Source organism: Biomphalaria glabrata, chromosome 13 (assembly GCF_947242115.1).
Source record: "Biomphalaria glabrata chromosome 13, xgBioGlab47.1, whole genome shotgun sequence".
Lineage (NCBI taxonomy): Eukaryota > Metazoa > Mollusca > Gastropoda > Planorbidae > Biomphalaria > Biomphalaria glabrata.
This window is the reverse complement of record NC_074723.1, coordinates 654,974-676,676: the sequence shown is the minus strand read 5'-3', so window position 1 is coordinate 676,676 and position 21,703 is coordinate 654,974. Positions and strand designations below refer to the sequence as shown.

The 21,703-nt window shown below is 35.7% G+C and overlaps 1 pseudogene; it reads left to right on the top strand.

Annotated features, from left to right (window-relative positions):
- The window catches only part of LOC106071576 (dynein axonemal heavy chain 6-like), an 85,506-nt pseudogene extending 64,665 nt beyond the window's left edge, over positions 1 to 20,841 (top strand).
- Positions 20,842 to 21,703: the final 862 nt, after the last annotated feature.

The following is a 21,703-nucleotide window of genomic DNA, read 5'->3' as shown; positions in this document are numbered from 1 at the left end:
ACTTTCATTTAGTGCTGGATATTCAAAACTAAAAACTTTTCTCTAGGTTACTAGGAAAAAATTTTGTTAAACATTTATTATTGTCTAACAACCTTTTTTTTTTTCGAGAAAATTCATCTACCTGGTATATTGAAAATAATTTTTTTGACCTTTCCTTATAACAATTGTGAAAGACTATACCAGTATAGAGTCAGAAGTAATTGAAGCTGGATGATTACTTATATAATATTGTTATTAAATCTTATTTGGAAAAAAGACTCCTGACAGACATTAATCAACTGGTAAAGGAAGTTATGTATTAGAAAAATGTATTCTCTGTGCTGTGTAGAAAAAAAAAGAGATAAAGAGATAATCAATGTTTGAAAGTAATGAGAGGCTGTATTATGAGAGCAGCTACTGTGATATATTGTAGACTAGATTTGTTCAATTTAAAATAGAAAATGCAATTAGGGAAGAAAAAATGTGTTTTTGTTCAGTGCAGACCATCCTGGCAATGCAAGCTCTAAAATGAATTGGTGGCTCATGAATATTAAACAAAAAAAAAAAAAAGACAATGCTCAACACACACACAAATATAATAAACACACATATAAAGTATAAATATTTCTTTTATTTTTTAAAAAAGAAAATGTTCAGCATCAAAACATGCAGCAATATGGACCTGTTAATTAAACATTTAATAAATCATAATGAACCTAACACAGTTAACAATAATGATATTGTTGTGTCTCTCTCCTTTGTTTCTTGATTGAAATCAAAACAGCTACCACCAATTGCAAGAATGTGGCAACTCAGATTCCAAATAGGCTGATACTTTATTGAGTCTAATGTATTACATGCCAAATAGTGTACTATTGGCAACACAAAATTTCTAATTGAATAACTGTTGTACTGTACTGATCTTGTACTGGACTCCACTGTGCTAGACTGTCTTGACTCTGCAACTCTCTCTCTCTCTCTTTATATTAGGGTTTCTGAATATCACTAGTCCTCTCTGGATGATCATTTCTTCACTTTCCTAAAGTAATTCATTTCAAAATATTATCTTTTTAGAAAAAAAAATATTTATGTATACAGTTTTTCTTATAAATATGTCGTATCTATTTTTATTTTTATTTTTAGTGATAGCGACAGAGAGTGTGCATTGCTCAACATGGAAATGTTTTGTAAAGATGGTTACATCCCTTGGGAGACACTGATCTATATAACAGGAGAGGTAGAGTATTGTGTGTATTGTCATTTGCGCAGCATGAGATATAAATATTTTAGTTTCTTTCTAAAACACTAAGCCAAAAATATTTATCTCTTGACTTTTCATGACTTTGTTATAAACGTGTAATTAAAAAGAAAACTTTTAAAGGAAATTATTGTAATAGTTTGAGACAACTTAATTAATAATTTTGTAATTGAAATTGACCAGACATGGATGCCCACTTCATGTGGAGCGAAAATGACAAAACAGTGCACATTATATCAAAAATGGTTATAGACTTTCTATATGGATTTTGCTCAGCAGCTAGACATGCAATATCAGACTTTGAGACCAAGCTGGATTAAAGGAGTAACAGAAGTGGGCACATCTTTCTAATGATGCCTTAACTAAATTGAGTCAAGAGAGAAAATTATCATTTTGTCATTAGACCTCAGATGGCTCACATTTAATTATTATCGCATTTCTTAAAATGCAATTGCGCATTTTAACATTTTAAAATAAAATACCACCACAATTTTCAAACTACATACATCCATAAAAGACTTCATACATTAATCTATATTCGTTAATTTCCAAATTTTAGGTTTACATTTATGAATGATTATTTTTTTGTACAGTATAATACACAATTAGTTGAATGATTAAAAACTTCTTTTATCACCACAGATTACCTATGGTGGTCGAGTCACAGATGCCCAAGATCAAAGATGTCTAAGGACAATTTTAAAGTTTTTTTTCAGACCTGAAACCTTAAAACCAAAATATAAATACTCGGAATCAGGTAATTGTAATGTATGTTTAATATAAAGTACATTATAAAGGAAGTCCTATTCATTTATTTGCGGCAGATGTTGATGTTTATTAGCAGGTTTCAAACTAGAACTAAAATAAATTGAGTATGTTTCCTTTTTTTCTTTTTATACACCATATCTGTGATCTAACCTTTGAAAGTAGCATCTTCGTCTTCGTACAAGTATTACTTCATTCAGTATACACACACATACACACATTGTCCTTAACACTGATCAACATATTTTGATGTAAAATACAAATATTCAAAATTGATTTCTCATCAGTAAGTTTGTATAATGTTCTACTAATAATTTGTAAAAGATTAAGATGCTGGTATAGTCAATAGCTTATGGCACATCAACATTATTTAGATCTCTATTGATTGTAGAGAAGCTGCAGGGTTTAGAAGCATTGACAACTGATCAAAAAGTTTGTATTGCTATTAAGATGCATGTCATAGAGAGGGGTGTAACATGCACTTTAAAATAGTTGCATGAAGTGATCAAAGCAAAATTCCTTTTCAAAATAGGCAAACAAAAAAACATACATAAATTATAACCAGTTACAGAATTGAAGTATGAGCCTAATCAAAATTGATATAACAAATTAGAATAAATCCATTCTAATCTGACTTCAGAATCCTATGCAACTTGAGCAAAGATTTAACATAGTGAAAGTAGATTTGATTAAGACTGTTTTGGTCTGTCAGGGTGAGGAACTTTTTAGCTCGTGATACATTGTTTATTTTACTATTCCTCTTATCAGCTGGCAAAAGGGTAAAAAAAAAAAAACAAACTTGGATGGACACAGATCTCAAAAATAGCTCTAACAAATTTAACAGTTTAAGTATAACTTTGGGAAAAGAATAACTAGCTAATTGGCCGCACTTGAAACTTGTTTGACCATTATAATTTTTCAAAATATAAATTTCTTACAATTAAATTTTGTCTGGAGGTCAAAGAGTTCAATAAATACATTCAACTTTTTCAAGAACATTTGACATCTTTGAAACTTTGATTACTTGTATTAATATCTAGATTCTAGATCCAGTATTCTAGTCTAGGCTACCCTTTTTTAAAATATTGCCATGTCTGCATCTGTATCACCAAGCTAGAATTTTATATATTCTGACTAGATTTATACATGCCCTTAACCTTGATTTATTTCAGGTATGGGGGAGAGGGAATTGTTCTTTTGTTTAAAATGTAGTATTCATTAGTAATTAATAGCAAAGTAATTGCTTACCAAAAGTCATCAGCCTCATAAGAAATAATGTCTTTGAGAAAAAAAGTTATGTTGTTTTGTATTAAATACAATGGGCCATGGAAGGTAATTTTTTTAATTTAATCTATTTTTAATCTAAGGTATTTACTATCCACCTCTTGTCAAGACATTGGCTACTGTCAAGGCTTACATAGAATCTCTACCACTTATAGATGAGCCAGAAATCTTTGGGCTCCATGAGAATGCAAACATAGCCTTTCAGTTGAATAAAACCAATGCTTTACTTGGTAAGTCTGTGTTTGTTTTGGTAATGGTTGTATAGAAACAAAAACAGTCGCAATTGACTGCTATGTACACTTACACTGGTTTTGTTTTGAAATACTTTAGTTAAGAATATGATTCATTGTCATATAATAAATTGGCATATAATCTTTTTTTACACTGCTTTATTATGGCTTACAACATTGTAGCCATCAGTGAGTCTTATGCTCTATGGACAGACTCCTTTGCCACTTTTCTCCCTAAAAAGATACAGGGTCATTTAGAACTTGCTTTTTGTTGATCTCAGGAGAACCACATTTGATAATGTTCAAGAAGAACGTTCAAACTAGTTCGAAACTCTTGCTTTATATATCTGTTTTGTTCACCTATTACCTTGAGCCTACTGTTTTGTTAGCAGCACTAATAAATCAATTGATTCTTCTTATTCAAATAAATCAACAAAAAAAGGGTGAGATGTTTGGAATTTAAAACAAAAATTTTTGTTCATGCAGAACTAAAGGAGTAAAACACATTTTTATCTAGCTACAATACTTGATGTTCAACCGAGAATCGTAGCAGCTGATGGTGGGATGTCTAATGATGATATTACTTATGAACTTGCTGAGGCTGTCCTGGATCGATTGATTGACAAACTGGATATTGAAAGAGCGAATCCCAATATGTTTACAGTATGTTTACAGTACGTACCAATATTATTAGTTCCAAGTAAAAATGGTAGTTTTTAAATCTTAGTACTTACTTTACTTAGAGTCCATCACCCCTATTGAAGTATGGGCCACCAGCAATGGATTTCCATATTCCTTTATCCTGGGCCATCCTTTTAATTCTTAGTACTTACTTTACTTACAGTCCATCACCCCTATTGAAGTATGGGCCACCAACAATGGATTTCCATACTCCTTTATCCTGGGCCATCCTTTTAATTCTTAGTACTTACTTTACTTACAGTCCATCACCCCTATTGAAGTATGGGCCACCAGCATGGATTTCCATATTCCCATTTATTGGGCCATCCTTTTAATTCTTAGTAGGCCTTTCTGTTTCTAATATTGTTAGTGATCCTATCATTCCATAGTTCCTAGTATTACATGATAGTCTTTTAGTTCTTGTGATGCTTTAGTGTCTAGCTTTATATAGTAGTAGTTCTTAGTTTTTATCATGCATTACCTAACATAATAGATTGCTCTCTTGGCATGCAATAATACCTGACAGTAGATTGCTCTCTTAGCATGCAATAATACCTAACATAATAGATTGCTCTCTTGTTCTTAATATAAGTTCCAAGTCTAACATTTATTGTCATAGTTCTGAACTTTGCTTAGTTTCTAGATTGCTGTTGTACGAGTGAGATTGTTTTGATGTAGCACTTCTGTACAACTTGTGGATATGAGTCTCTGGTATACTGGAATATTGACAATGACTAGACAAAAAAAAAGAATCATCATTACTCAAAAAAAGAAAAAAGAAACTAAGACCTTATTTACATTTGTAGAAATATGTGTTGCATGTGTTATCTGCCCTATATGGCTGCCTGGTCGTGCGGTTTGCACGCTGGACTGTCGTTCGGACTTATCGATGGTCCCGGGTTCAAACCCTGCCCGCTCCCATCCCCCGTCATCCAGCGGGAGGTTTGGACTAGGAAGTAATTATCTTCAACTCTGAAGGAACATCCGAAATAAGTAAAACATATATAAGGACAATTGTTAAAATGTACAAGTTTTAATAGACAAGCTAACCAGTAGAATCATAGCTCTGTTAAGCAAATCGTAGAAAAACCTGTAAAAAAAAAAGAAACCTGTAGCATGGCCATTATTCTGTATTAAGCAAGATTAATTTTTTAATATATATCTATAAGCTTTGTGATAGTTTACAAAAATAGTGTTCTTGAAAAAGCAGGAAAAAAAATATCCATGACTTTAAATACACAAACAAAGTATATAGATTAACAATAAGATTATGATATACCAGTTGATTTTCCAGCTTGTTTTCAGTTATTTTAACTGCTTTAAAAAACATAAATACTATGACTCTAATGATACAGCCATGTAAAAGCCAAATGACTTAACTGTATACAATTTAGCTCTTTGGTTATGACTGTATTAAACATTGAAAAATTTTAAGTCATTGTTTTATTATTTACATCTTATGACATTTGAGTGAAACAAAATTGTTATAAGTCAGTCTTACATCTGGCTGAATGTGAAAACTACTACATTATTAAAAGCTTCTTATTTAAAGAAAAACAACATAATAGTGCATACAATATTTTTTAAAATATCAAAAACCATGTTGTTTTTTTTTCAATAATATTAGATACGCTTAGTAGTAATTGACAAATTGATTGCATAATATTGTTTCTTTATTCACTAGCCTGACGCCAAAGGTCGCATAAACTCTTTAACCATAGTGTTGATGCAAGAAACTGAAAGATTCAATAAACTGCTTATAATAATCAAGGTACATGTTAATAAGATTTAAATATAGAATAATTAATGAGTATGTTTTATATTATTGTATACAAAGACCTTACTGATATTATAAAAGGTTTAATGTAAACGAAATCTGAAGTCTAGATTTATTTAACGAATAGTTCACGAGGCGAATTACATGAAGATTGCTTATGATATGATATTGACACAGAATAAGTTCCCCTTTCAACTTTGCGATATTTATGGCATATGATGTCAAGGTCATCTATTTTGCTGGCCAAGGTTAACGAGCAGGGTATCATGTGGCCAGCACAATGACCTACCGCCTTTTCTTTCCCCAACTAAAGTCAGAATTTGGATTAGAATTAAAATTTGAATTAAATTAAAATTAGAATTTGGTGGACTCAGGGGCGTCCTAAAAATCACAAAGCCAAGCACTTAACCACTCAGCCACCGTGCCCTCAATATCTCATGTAGTGAAATCAAAAATTCTTAACTGGCCATTTCTTGTAAAAGCAAGTTGGTAGCTCCATTCAATTTTCTAGGCTTTCAATGCATTCATCAACTTGAAAAAATTACTCTGGAATCCTCGATACACTATAATGAATCTCCACCCTGGGACGAAAGCCCTCTTCCTACTATAAGGGACCATATTGAAAACATAAAAAGAAAATCTGACTACAGACCAACAGGAAATAGTGAACTGTTTTCTACAAACCAATTATCCTAGCAATCAGTGGATCAGAGTTTACACAGACGGCTCATCCCATAAAGCCACCACAAATGGAGGAGCTGGAATACTCATCGAATGGCCATATGGAGGAAAACTAGAAAAATCTATTGCAACTGGAGAGCTCTCTGACAGTCACAGAGCAGAAAGGGAAGCACTAGCACTAGCTGCTACCATGCTAGCAAATCATCCAAGTTCCCCACACAGTCAGATTGTCTTTCTAACTGATGTGAAAACAACCCTCCAAAGCTTGCAAAACTCTGATTCCTCTTGTATTAAAAACGTCAGAACAGCACTTACAAAGCTCAACAACAGCAGCAAAAAAACTGTTATTCAATGGATACCAGCTCACATACAACTAGCAGGAAATGAGAAGGCTGACACACTCGCCAAGAGTGGGAGAACAAACTCACAAGTAAACTCTGCACTCTATCCAGAAGAAATGAAGAAATTAATTGTAGATAAAATAAATGAGAAATGGACAAGCTCCCATCCAAATCACAAGAAAGATGATGCTTACTATAAGCTATCCCGACAAGACCAACGTCTAATCTTTCGACTCAGGACCGGACACAACAGAATGCGACAACACATGTTCCGGAAGCTCAAAATTGGAACCAGTGAAATCTGCCCATGTGGAGTATCACCAGAAAATGCCGACCACGTCCTCCAAAACTGCTCTCTCTACCAAGAGGCCCGTATAAGACATTGGCCCCAAATCACCCCAATAGAAAGAAAACTATATGGAGAGCTCCCTGATTTGGAAACCACTGCGCAGTTCATCTCATGTATTGGTCTAGTCATATGAACGTCTTACTCCATTCCTATGTTAATGAGGACAACATTAAAGAATGGACGGGCCTGCCATTGAGAGAGGTTCTAAACAAGGCAAAAAAAAGGGAGGAATGGAGTAAGACGGTTGACAAATCTTGCCTGGTGCCCCAACGGTCCAACAGACTAAGGGATAGGTAAAGGTAAAAGGTAAAGGTTTCACATGAGCCAGTGGGTAACAGGATGAATTCAGGTTGGAATTATTATCTTCTTTTTGAACTAAATTTGTATAAGAGAAGCTGACTTTAAGTTGAAGCTTCCAATGAAATGTGTGAAGTTTTTCGGGAAAAATAAGACTAAAATTTAACAGATAGATCTACGTTCATTCTAAATGTAAACAATATATTACTTACATGGTTATTTAAAAAAGCATTGTATACATTCTCCAATTCCTCACTCATCACTACGAAACCTTTGATGGCTTTTTTCAGTTGTTCTAATGATGTCTAAAGGAGTAAAAATAAATTTTTTTTTGCCTTGTTTAGAACCTCTCTCAATGGCAGGCCCGTCCATTCTTTAATGTTGTCCTCCCATCGCTTTTTCTGTCTGCCTCTTCTTCTTTTTTTTCCCTGGCACTGTTCCCTGAAGGAAGGTCTTTGTGAGCCCCGTAGATCTTGTAATGTGGCCAAAGGTTTTAAGCTTTCGTCTTTTTACAATAGTTAGCAGGTCTTCATGGGCTCCAATCGCTACAGTAACCCTGTCTCTGATTTCTTGGTTTGTGATGCGGTCTTTGAATGTGATGCCTAGGATCCTTCTGTAGCATCTCAATTCCATTGCTAGGATCCTCCTCTCAAGCTCTGCATTCAACGTCCACGACTCGCAAGCATATAAAAATGTGGCCATGACCAGAGAGCGCATCAGTCTGATTTTGGTGCCGAGGGCTAAGCCCTTATCTTTCCATATTATTTTAAGTTTTGAAAGGGCTGCTGTGGGCTGTGCTATTCGGGCCAATAGTTTGGGTTTTGTTCCCTCATCTGAGACAATAGCTCCGAGGTATTTGCAGCTTCAAATACCTCATGTGAAACAGAGCTTAAAATTCTTTTAACTCATTGTTTTTCTTTTCCTCCTTCCTTTTCATTTTCAAATTGTTCTTGGAAATAAAGATTATTTATATTAATTTGTTCTAGCATATGGAATAAGAAATGTGTCTTTAGCCTTGTGTCTCTGAGTATTTATTATATTAGGTAATGTTATTGTACTTGCAAGCTATAATTTAGTGTTTTAGGTATTACTACTACTTTGTTTTCTAGTGTTTTGTCTTGGAATTCCTCTAAATGTTGCTAATTTAGTTTAATGTAAGTATCCATTTGTGATATGCCTCATAGCTCTATATGACATCTTTTAGATTCTTTATCTATCACATGTTGAAGGATCCCCCAAATTAAGATGCAATTTTGCATTGTGGTTTAAGGTGAAATAGAATTTTGTTGTGATATTACTGTCTGATTTGCAAACATTTATGATAAACTATAGTCTTTTGTTTGATTTATAATGTCAATATGGGAATTCCAAGACACTGGTAGCTTTTCATTTATTTAGGTATTTTGAGTTTCTAGTCCTCACTCTTCATTCAATGTATCATAAGATTAAACATTCATCAAGTCAATATATGAATTGTTGTAGTGGTGTTTCTTGTTTGACATAATTGAGTAACTGTGTCAGGGGGCCAGGACAGATAAGGCAAGGCTTTAAAATACAACCTGACACATGTATGGATCAACTTTCCATTCATTATGTTTTTTCTAACAAAATCATTGTTGTGTAAATTATATGACTTACTCAATTTCAATAGATTTTTAATTTGGTTAGGGTTATTTCTTTCTGTTTGTAAAGCACAAGTTTCTTGCTTTATAGCAAGCTTCTTGAATTATAGTCCAATTCCTTTTGTGGATCAGGGGGAGACAATGGGTTGCCTTCAGGCACTCAGCAAACACGTCTGGTCAAGTTTGGAATAAAACTCAGCCCCTACCCTCCTCTCGATGGGTTGCCACAGAATTCTTGTTACTCAGCCACACATCTCACATAATTTATAACAAAAAAGAAAAATAGAACTTCAATGAAAATAAATTATTAGAACTTCAATGAAAATAAATTATGGACTATCTTAAATCCACTGTGCTTACTAATGGTTTAAACTAATCCAGAGTTTTTCAAATCACTAATGTGTTTTATGTAACAATAATAATCAAATAGTTTTAACGATATGTTTAGAAGCACTTTAGTATATTTGATACGCATTTTGATACACATTTTCAGGTCCCAGAATTATGGGCCAGAAATGCTTATCCTTCGTTAAAGTCTTTAGCATCTTGGGTTAAAGACCTGATAATGAGGTGTTGTTTTATTGACAATTGGATCAATAATGGACCTCCTAAGTCTTTTTGGTTGTCTGGCTTCTTCTTTCCACAAGGTTTGTAATTTTGTTGGGAAGTTGTAGATCTAGATGTCAGATACTTACAATATCTTTTCACAAAGTTTTATGTGTCCTATAAACATCATGAAAATGTGTTTGAAAATAAATTACTGTGCTACCTGTTTTTTCGGAGTATTATGTTTCTTAAGCTGTAACGTAACATGATTGGGTATGACTTTATTGCCCTATATTAAAGGATGAGTTTTGATCTTCCCATTTATGATCACCTTGTTTTAAGGCAACTGCAGGTGATTGCTGTTAAAGCTAAAGTGTCAAAACCATGTCAGGAACAAGTGAAATATAAAAAGTACTTTTAAAAACAAATAGCATTACTTATTTTGAATCAATAATCTAATTAATTTTTAACAGAGCTAGACTAATAATAATAAACTTGTGCAATTGGAAATACTTTAATTAGTTGTTTTTGTTTATTGCCACTTTAATGCTAATAGCTTGCTCAGTGCACTATGGTCCAATAAGTTTCTGTTGGGGAAGGGGTTGAATCTGGGAGAAAGTTTTGGTGCTGCCCTTTCAAAACCAATTTTTTTTTTTTTTTAAAGTAAGAAAGTTGCTTGATTCTGTATTTGAAATGGAGGTCTCAAGTATCTAGGATGAAAGGCTAATGTACTAGTCACTGAGCTGATCAAGTACTGATAAAAAAATAGAAGGTTTTACAGTCTTAAAAAAAATGTGTCACCTTATTCTCTACACAAGGCTTATCTCACTTAGCTTATTACATTTAGGACTAATAATGAGAAGGCTTGTATTTGAGTCTCAAGGAGGAGTGCAGCATTTCACTTGGCTAGGCTGTCCTAGCTGTGACCTACATATTTTGCCACATCCAATGCAGACAAAATTGTTGTAGACATTGCTGTGATCCGTTTAGGTTCTCTTTCAGTAGTCTACGTCTGTAGATTTCCTGTAGATCTCAAATTATGTATCCTTCTGCCTTTGTAACAGACCTACTGCTGTCTTGTTCACAATAAGCCTGCTGTCTGGTAATTAACTATTTGCTTAATTTTGTGATTGATTCATGTGTTGTCATCAGCAATCAATAACTGTGCTCATTTTCAATTTGGTTTAAGAATGGGAAGTGGAAGAAAAAATGTGTAAAAGATTCCACTTGTACTTAGTTGGCAAGCATTTTTTTTTAAAACAGTAAAAAAAACAAACTTACTTATTGAAGACTATATCTTCTATTTATTTACAGGTTTCTTGACTGGAACTCTTCAAAATTTTGCTAGAAAGTACAACCAGCCTATTGATCATCTCTCATTCAAGTTCATTCTCCTGCCATATTCTAGAGAAGAAGCACTAGTTGTGGAGCAGTTGCGTACAGTTAAAAAGGGCGAAACAATACCTATGGATCAAAATGTAAACTCTAAGTTAAAATCAAATTATTTCTCTAATAAATCAATATTTATTTTTAAAACAATGGTTAAATCAGTTTACGAAATCAAAATATAGAACTTCAAAATTAAAAACACTAACAAATGATCAGACTTGATATGGAAATTTAGGAAGTATAAAAAGAATTTCACTTGATTCAATGAAATTATTTCCCATTAATTAAAAAAAAAATTAGAGAAATTTAATTAAACTTTTGTTGTTTTCTCCTCCTCGTTCTCTGTCAGATCTCAATTTTATCATAACATAATGAGGAACCTAAATGCTTCCCAGGGGGTGTGGTGGTCAAATGGTTAAGGGCTTGGCATCCGAACCTGAGGGCCAGAGTTCGAATGTCAGTGAAGGCTGGGATCTTGAATTTCAGGATTTTTATGGCGCCCCTGGGTACACCCAACTCTGGGGAAAGTAAAGGCCATTGGTTGTTGTGCTGGCCACATAACACCCTGCTCGTTAACCGTTGGCTTAGAAACAGATGACCTTAACATCGTCTGCCAGTGTAGAAAACATGGTCGGAAAGGGGGAAACTTTTACTTTACTTAAATGTTTCCCAAACATGTTTAATTTTAAAAAAAAACAGCATATCTAGTAAACTTATATTTCAATCCTATCTATTTCAGTTGGATGTTCCTGATGATGGAGTGCTTGTACATGGACTCTATATGGATGGTTTTGCCTGGGACTGGGATCACATGACTGTTGGTGACCAATTGAAAGGCCAGATGCAGGCAAAGTAAGAGCTCATAAAAAAAGGCCACATTGGCAATAATGTTTGCAACACGATCTTATTAATATTGTATACAACTTTCATTCAGCTACATATCATCTAGCAAAATGAACCAATACTTAAATACTCTTAGATAGTACAACATGGGGCAAACTAATAGCCTGTAAAGCCACAAACTTGACATGTATTGCAGTGTGTGTCTTGTAATGGCTATAACAAACAAAATGTATTTTAATTAATATCTACTTTTTCATTGTATTCAATATTTAACTGTAACTCTTTCCTCCTTTCTACTGTCTGAATAGAAGCCATCTGTCTTCTACTGACTGAATAGAAGTCATCTGTCTTCTACTGACTGAATAGAAGTTATCTGTCTTCTACTGACTGAATAGAAGTCATCTGTCTTCTACTGACTGAATACAAGCCATCTAACTTCTACTGAATGAATAGGAGCCATCTGTCTTCTACTGACTGAATAGAAGCCATCTAACTTCTACTGACTGAATAGAAGCCATCTGTCTTCTACTGACTGAATAGAAGTCAACTTACTTCTACTGACTGAATAGAAGCCATCTAACTTCTACTGACTGAATAGAAGCCATTTGTCTTCTACTGACTGAATAAAAGTCATCTGTTTTCTACTGACTGAAGTCATCTTACTTCTACTGACTGAATAGAAGCCATATAACTTCTACTCACTGAATAGAAGCCATCTGTCTTCTATTAACTGAATAGAAGTCATCTTACTTCTACTGACTGAATAGAAGCCATCTTACTTCTACTGACTGAATAGAAGTCATCTGTCTTCTACTGACTGAATAGAAGCCATCTAACTTCTACTGACTGAATAGAAGCCATCTAACGTTTACTGACTGAATAGAAGTCATCTGTCTTCTACTGACTGAATAGAAGTCAACTTACTTCTACTGACTGAATAGAAGCCATCTAACTTCTACTGACTGAATAGAAGCCATCTGTCTTCTACTGACTGAATAGAAGTCAACTTACTTCTACTGACTGAATAGAAGCCATCTAACTTCTACTGACTGAATAGAAGCCATCTTACTTCTACTGACTGAATAGAAGTCATCTGTCTTCTACTGACTGAATAGAAGCCATCTAACTTCTACTGACTGAATAGAAGCCATCTAACGTTTACTGACTGAATAGAAGTCATCTGTCTTCTACTGACTGAATAGAAGTCAACTTACTTCTACTGACTGAATAGAAGCCATCTAACTTCTACTGACTGAATAGAAGCCATCTGTCTTCTACTGACTGAATAGAAGTCAACTTACTTCTACTGACTGAATAGAAGCCATCTAACTTCTACTGACTGAATAGAAGCCATTTGTCTTCTACTGACTGAATAAAAGTCATCTAACTTCTACTGACTGAATAGAAGCCATTTGTCTTCTACTGACTGAATAAAAGTCATCTGTTTTCTACTGACTGAAGTCATCTTACTTCTACTGACTGAATAGAAGCCATATAACTTCTACTCACTGAATAGAAGCCATCTGTCTTCTATTAACTGAATAGAAGTCATCTTACTTCTACTGACTGAATAGAAGCCATCTTACTTCTACTGACTGAATAGAAGTCATCTGTCTTCTGCTGACTGAATAGAAGCCATCTAACTTCTACTGACTGAATAGAAGCCATCTAACTTTTACTGACTGAATAGAAGCCATCTAACTTCTACTGACTGAATAGAAGCCATCTAACTTTTACTGACTGAATAGAAGCCATCTAACTTCTACTGACTGAATAGAAGCCATCTGTCTTCTACTGACTAAATAGAATTTGTCTTGTCTTCTACTGACTGAAGTGAAGTCATCTCTCAGTGCTCGTTGAAGTTCAAAAAGCAAGTTTGAAAACATGTTTCAACTATAAAAAAATGACTGACAAAATGGAAGATCCAAAATAATGCAAACAAATATTGTTAGACTTAGAGAAAGTGATGACAGAAATGAAACCAAGAGTGTCCTAGTCTCGTCACAATTTATGTGAACATGACTCTTATACACACTACAAAAAATTCAGCCTAAAGAAAAAAAAATAAAATTAACTCAACTACATAGGACAATGTAATTTAGAAATGCATTCCCTGGAAGATGAAAATCTGAACCAGCGACACAGACCCAAGTAGAATAGTTCTAAAAAATGTTGCTCAGATCTGTGCTTTTCTTCATAAGAAACTGGCCTCAAGCTAACCTTATAAAAGTGTAAAAAGAACTAAGCAGTTTGAAACATGTAGGACTATTTATGACCTCCATCAATTGACCGTAATATAAAAAAAAAGAAACAACTTTCTGTTTTGATAGTCATATTGAGGGAAACAAATCAGAAAAAAAGAAATTACTGCTTTCATTATTTCTATACAAATTGAGTCATTTAATTCTTTGTTTCTAAATGATATCCAGTTTGCCTGTAATGCACATGGATCCTCGCCTAGACTATGAACCAGATTTATCTCTCTATCCAGCGCCACTCTACAAAACAGCTGCAAGAGCTGGCACACTTTCCACTACAGGTAACAAGTTAACAAATTTCTTTACAGCTGGGATCAATGTTCTCACAAAACACTTTCTATCTTTTGTTAACTCCTACCATAGCTTTCATGGGCATGTCTGGTTAAGTCTTGCTACAGCTCTCACAGATTTATTTTCTCCAAGACCTAACTTGTTTACTTTAAGATCTAGCTCTCACTTGTTTCTTCTTTGTATATCTCTCACTGATTTACTCTGTATATAGATATTGTTAAGGCTTCCGCACAGTGTTGATTCTTTGAAATATAACTAGTGTAGATCTACGTCTGCCTGGAAGTAACACTGAACTCAAACTACTTCAGTAACACCGGCGAAAGGCCGAAACAATCAAAATATGTAGTCGACGCTGATGTTGTTCTACAAATATATTTAATAATCAAGAAGGGAATTGTCCGATGTCAGCTATGTCCGTAAATCCGTATATCTATGTTACTGCTCTACACGAAGCATCTTCTTTTTAGCGTCACTTGGAGCGTTCTTGTTTTTTAAAGATCTGTCACGTCACTTGTCACTAAGTAAAACTTTCCCCTTATTCCCGAAACAAATAACTAAATCCTAATCATGTCATAACAATATACAACATTTTTTTCTGTTCATAACAAGATTGGTTAAATATCAAGATAGATTTTTGTGTTCAATAGTTTCTGTAGCTAGTACAATTAGTCTTTCTGTGAATAAGAAGAGGATTCCTGAATTTCTCAATCATTTCTGTGTTGAGAACATCCTCATTTGCACAGCTATTCATTCAAAAATTCATTTAGGAAATGGACTAAAGTCATGCCTACTACATACCCAGCCCAGCAGAGTTTGGACATTTTTTTTTAAAGTATGGACACTGTTGATTTGAGATGTAAAGGATCTTACTATTACATGTGAAATTTTTCTTAGGAGGCACAGATCAAAAAAGAGTTCAGCTATTGAATGTGTCAAGACTATAGAGACCATGGCTTATAAAAGTGAGGGAAGAACTGTGGACTTTCAGCTTTGTTGATGCTGAGTCCTCGCCTTGGTCCTCCTTGTTCTTGAAGTCTACCAAATGCTGCACTAGCATGTGTAACACAAGTTTGTTTAATCATCTATATTAGCATATATTGTTACAGTGCTCCCCAACTGGACACATTATTACATGTTGACTCTTTGTTTTAATACATTGTGGGTGTTCCTTTAGAAATGGAGATTGTTACCCCTTAGCTCATTCCTCCTGCATGACTGCTTTGAACTCGGGACTAGGTTGATGACAATCCAAAGTGCATACTGCTCAACCTATCAATCAATGACCTGACATCAGGCAGTTTATGGTCATAGTATTTCTGGTTCCATGCCTACTGTGTTTGTGAAGCCAAAATGTGTACAAGGATAAGTTCTGCTTTATTTGAGGCATTCAGGGTGCAAGCATCAGTCAATAGCAAATCTCTAATGCAGACATATTTTAGTCTTCAGTCTCTGTGTGTTGAATAGACCTGCATCAGAGAGAGATATAAGATGTCATAGTATTACTATAAGGCTTCTAGCCATGTTGTTGGTGTTTCAGGAACTCTCAGATTTATTCATTGGTTTCATCAAATCAATAATGGTGTTTGCATTTTGGCTGTGCTAGTCACAGTATATAGAGTGCATGTGATCTTTCTAGTGGTTTTCCAGTGTAAAGATTGTAATTGAGGTTTTTGATAAGTCCCTGTTTGCTTTCTGTTTTTTTTTTAACTTTAGTACATCCATTGGTTTAACATGATTAGTTTCCTGAAGCTGTCCATTTTCTTTACAGCTTAGTTTTAATATATGTCCAGATCTCAGCTCAGCACATAGTTTTTGTGATTGCCTGACAATAGTTAGGTATAGATCTATTTGATGCCACTGCTTGGGATACATTCAAGGGAACTGAAAAAGTGTATATGTTATGATTATAAAGTAAGGTAAAGTTCATCTTTCAGACCTTGTGGTCTATAGGGCAGATAATGTAAAGGTCATCTGTTTCTGTGGCCTATGGGTGTCATGTGGCCAGCACAACAACCAACTGCCTTTACTTTTTCCCAACTAATGTCAGGTACCCATTAGAGCTGGGTGGACTCAGAGGCACCTGTTTCAGATGTCCTGAAGGTCCGAGAACTTCCGGTTCCCTTTTATGGACCTCTTGACCAAGGAAAGGCTTTTATCCATGGCCAGGATGAGGCATCGGCTCTTCACCAATCCCTCTGTCCGAAATCCCGCCTTATCCGAAACGATCATATACTCTCGTCCGGTATGTCGCTGGACACGACCCCCTTGAGCCCCACACGAGTATCCCCCTCTTGTGCGAGGCCGGAGGCGTGGGGGCCTTTCGTATGCCTATTATGTCCCACCGAACCCGTGCGAGGGTCCATCACAGCGCGTATGGCCCCCGTTGGGGGAACGAATCAGTGGGGTTTTGGACGGGTTAGCGAGCCTTTGTTACATCCCTACCATGTGCAGTGTACAGTCTCTCGACCGTATGAGTGGTAGCTCACTGAGAGCTATGTGCGCTACCATTCTTAGCCTATCCGCATCCCCTGGCGGACGTATCTACGGAGGCGCCACGCTGAGGCGACGGTAGCTGGAATATCCTCAGAGGCACCAGAAGATCCCAAAAAATTAAAATCTGTCTTCACCAGGTTTCGAACCCTGGACCCCAGTCATCCACCGTGCCTCCTATGTTATGATTATGAGCTGAGCGTATTTCTAATAGCAATATGCCATTACTTCTATAAAATGGCCGATGACATGTTTGCCCAGAAAATGACTTCAGGTTGTCCAATCAGATTATGTATTTCAATACTGGTATAGTAGGCTTATCTGGTTTCTTTGTTTGTTTAAGTTTAAGTTTGATTAGAAGCCTTCTTTGATGTAGTATGGATTGGACCAACTGTACTTTATAGAAAGCTAGACATGTTTCCTATTCTTTCCTATATGTTGACTGAAACAAGAGATGTACTACTTTGAGAAATGATGTTAACAAAATGCTAAAAATAAGAAACTTAAAAAAAAAAATCAAACATTTAGTAGTAGAAATTACTGAATTTAAAATTATGATCAGGCTTCAGTGCCTGCTTTGAGCATTTATTTTTTAATTGCTTGCATTTAATGTCTAATTTTTTATGTTCTTATTTCATCATAATTAATTTTATTTTACACTTTTTTTTTCTGATTTTAAATAATAAGCATAAAGTTATATTTATATATTGTTGTAACTCTAGGTTAGGCACTCAACGAATAGGCATGCAACTCAACACAGTGTAACAGGAAATAAATACAGGTGTTTATTCACTAGGACAAACACATAGCATCCTTCAGCTTCCTCAGAGTCTTCCTACTAATTTACCAGTCCTTTAAACAGCAACCCGAATGTGGACCAACGACAGCCTTCCCCGCTTCGCTCCAGGTCCCTTCTGCAACCTTCAGGCAGCACCAAAAGCTGGCTTCTTAGTTTCCAAACATTCAGACTCTTCACAATCCCTGATGCAATGTTATTATCTCTCTCCTAGTGTCTTCCTGTTTACGTTCACTAGTGCGCTAGTGCGCACCTCAAGCACTGGTGCAAGGCAGGGTTACAACACTACCCCCACCTTAGTCTTTTCGTCCCGAAAAGAAACATGTTCACGGTTGGTCAGTGCAGGTGGAGGTCGGTCAGTGGGAGTCACAGATTGAATGGAGCGTGCTTCCCACAAAGCCATCCACACTGCTCTCTGCAGGTGCCGCTTTCTCCTTTTGCTCCAATTGATCCGCCTTTGGTTAAGGGGAAGTCGTTTTCGTTGTCTGGCCTTTCTCTTAGTTACAACCGACGGCAGACTCATGGCGAGAAGCGATGCAGTGGATGTCATAGCGTAGGTCATCAAGACCATTTGTCTTACACGTTGCTCCAGCAGGCTTTCTCGATGTGCCGTGGGCCCCCAGGAGGCCAAGTTGTCCAACACGGTATAATCTTTAAGCTTGTCTGAAAGACATATCTGTGGGGCACGTTTACAACGTCCTATGTGTCCATCTGCTGTACCACCATCAGCGCTTCTCTTGCTGATACTGGTATCAGGACAAATACTTAGTTGGCAGGTCTTCCGGTGCTCGAATTCTCCCTTTGAGGAGGTCCCGTCATCACAGTTATTTTTCAACGTCTGAGTGTAGGCAGGAATCACGATAGCATGATCAGATCTGTGCTCAGTACTTTCACAACAAATGTTAGGATTCTTGTCGTAGGAGCCAAGCTTGCACGGCTCACTATTACAGTCATAGACAGCGCCACCATCAACGGCGTCTCCGTTGAGTAACGGATTGTTTATACCTGTCGCCATGGTAGCCATCTGATCGTCGGTCTTGCTCATCACGGTATCAAACGTATCATCAGTCTTGTTCAGCGAGGTACTGATACCTATCTGTTTAATCATGGTACAGATCTGCTCGTTGACCTCTTTTAGCTGTACCTGGAACGAGTTCATCTGATCTGTCACGGTATTCATGAGCTCTCTGATATCTGGTTGTACTTCGAACAGATACGAGTCCGGATCTTCATCTTCGTCCAGCAAGGCTTGTCGAAGGCGTTCTCTCATTTTTTCTTTGGCACAGAAGATCCTCAGCTCCCTGGCTCGGAGCTCCTCTTTTAACTGTTTACAGCTTAGTTCATCTAGCTTCCTCAGCGTTGTCATTGTTTCCTTTCGTTGAGCTGCCCAAATCCCACTTCTGATACCAATTGTTGTAACTCTAGGTTAGGCACTCAACGAATAGGCATGCAACTCAACACAGTGTAACAGGAAATAAATACAGGTGTTTATTCACTAGGACAAACACATAGCATCCTTCAGCTTCCTCAGAGTCTTCCTACTAATTTACCAGTCCTTTAAACAGCAACCCGAATGTGGACCAACGACAGCCTTCCCCGCTTCGCTCCAGGTCCCTTCTGCAACCTTCAGGCAGCACCAAAAGCTGGCTTCTTAGTTTCCAAACATTCAGACTCTTCACAATTCCTGATGCAATGTTATTATCTCTCTCCTAGTGTCTTCCTGTTTACGTTCACTAGTGCGCTAGTGCGCACCTCAAGCACTGGTGCAAGGCAGGGTTACAACAATATTATAATAGAAGGCTAAAATAGACAATAATTTATTAGGGTTAATGACGAAATGTGTTCACATTGACATTTCTAAGATTACCTTTGACCATTCAATAGATTGGTTTTTAATATTAAGTAGATTTAAAAAGTGTTTTATTTGTGTAAGAACGCAGCATACAAAACAGATTGGCTGACATCTAGGGGTGTTTTTGTGTTTTAGAATATTGTTATTACTGATTCATGTAGGGGTAATTGTGTGTGCAATCAGCTGACACTGATAGCCCAGGCCAGAACTCGGTGAGTGGTCTACTGTGATGAGGGATGACACTTCAAGAATGATCTGTATTCTGAATACTACATATGCCATTCATGATGATAGTCTTATGATCATCAATCACTTTCTAGAAGGTCTTTGAGAAGCCCTATATTAAGAACAAAGGTGTCAGTCTAGATGATTCATGATTGAGGGTTTCATGATTCATTGTGAAGGCAATAGGAAACAGTTCAATCCAGGAGGAGGTGGAAAGGCCTGTAGAGTTTGGTACAGATGTATAGAGGCTTAGACTGCAGTACAGTTATTGTTCAGTATTGGCTGTGTATTTATTAGACATTAAAGTTTTTACATTATTTGGAGCCTGAGTTGTGAAGTTCTTTAAGTTGGTTATGTTGTGTTGGCAGAAATCCTGGATAGAGGCGTTATAATATTATATATCCTTTTTTTTTTGTGTCATTCCTTTGGAACTAGCAGCTGCCAGGTGAGGGGCTTCTTTGTGGATGACAAGATCTCCTAACCAAGACCATAGCTTCAGGCTTTGATTTAATAACCCTATAGATGTAGTTTTATAATAACAGGCAGTAATATTCTTTATGCAATGATGTTAGGAGCCTCTGCCCTGGTCTATTATATTCACATTTTTAGAGAAAATTAAAAAATAAAAGTTTTTTTTTAGCTGCTGCACCTAGGTGTATAGTATGATCTATAAATATTTGAACTCCACTGTTTTGACTTTGCTTTCCTTGTTTGTTTCTTTGGCAGGACATTCTACTAACTTTGTTGTAACTGTCCACCTTCCTTCAAGCAACACACAAGATTACTGGATAGCCAAAGGTGCAGCACTCTTATGTCAAATTTCTGATTAATTTTGCTTACAGATAAGTTGTAAAGCATTTAACAATAAAAACAATGTCCATTACAAATAGTTCTCTAGTTATTACTTTGTGTTTGTTCTCCTGTTTGTTTGTTTGTAGGCTCACACAATGTTATATATGTTAGTGAGCAACTTTCTTCTCTGATGTCGATCTAGAACATGTTGTGTTCATATCACTAAAATAAAGTCTTTAACTACTTGAAGATAATTATATTTTTTACCACTATAAAAATGAAGTAAAAAATTCTTTATAAAAATTTCTATTTAGTCATAATAAAATACAATTTTTATACATTGAGACTATGTTTCTATACAGTTGAAATTATATGATCCAGGCATTCAAATCCACTCTCATTCAGTCAGAATCACATTGCATAGTTAAGCAATAAATTATTCTCAAGGTCCGCAAAGTTGTAATTTTGGAAGTGGTAATGGATATAAGCAATCCACTACCTATAATTGCTTCCTAATGGCATACATCTCAAATAGCCTTTGACAACCAGTCTAATTCATGTGTGGCTCATAGATTTGAGTCCAGTGGAAGTTGGTTTGGTTTTTAGTGGGGTATAATACCATGCCCCCAACTGTAGAAAATCAACTGATTATGGGTGTGATACTAAAAGTATAGAGCAATGAGTACTGGTCATTTAAAGTATAAATATTTATTGTACTCTGGTCATTCAAAGTATAATAAATAAATATTTATATCTATTTATATTCAACTTGAAGGAGATGACACAGAAGTCGACTCTTTGATAATATTATTATAGACTGCACAAACTAGTAAGCTTCAGGGAGATGGGGCTTGTTAGCCTTGGTGAACAGGATACTGTAGAGAGACTTGAATTGATGCATTCATGACTACATAACTTATTGTATTTAAAGGCTGGTATACTATAAATATAATAGAA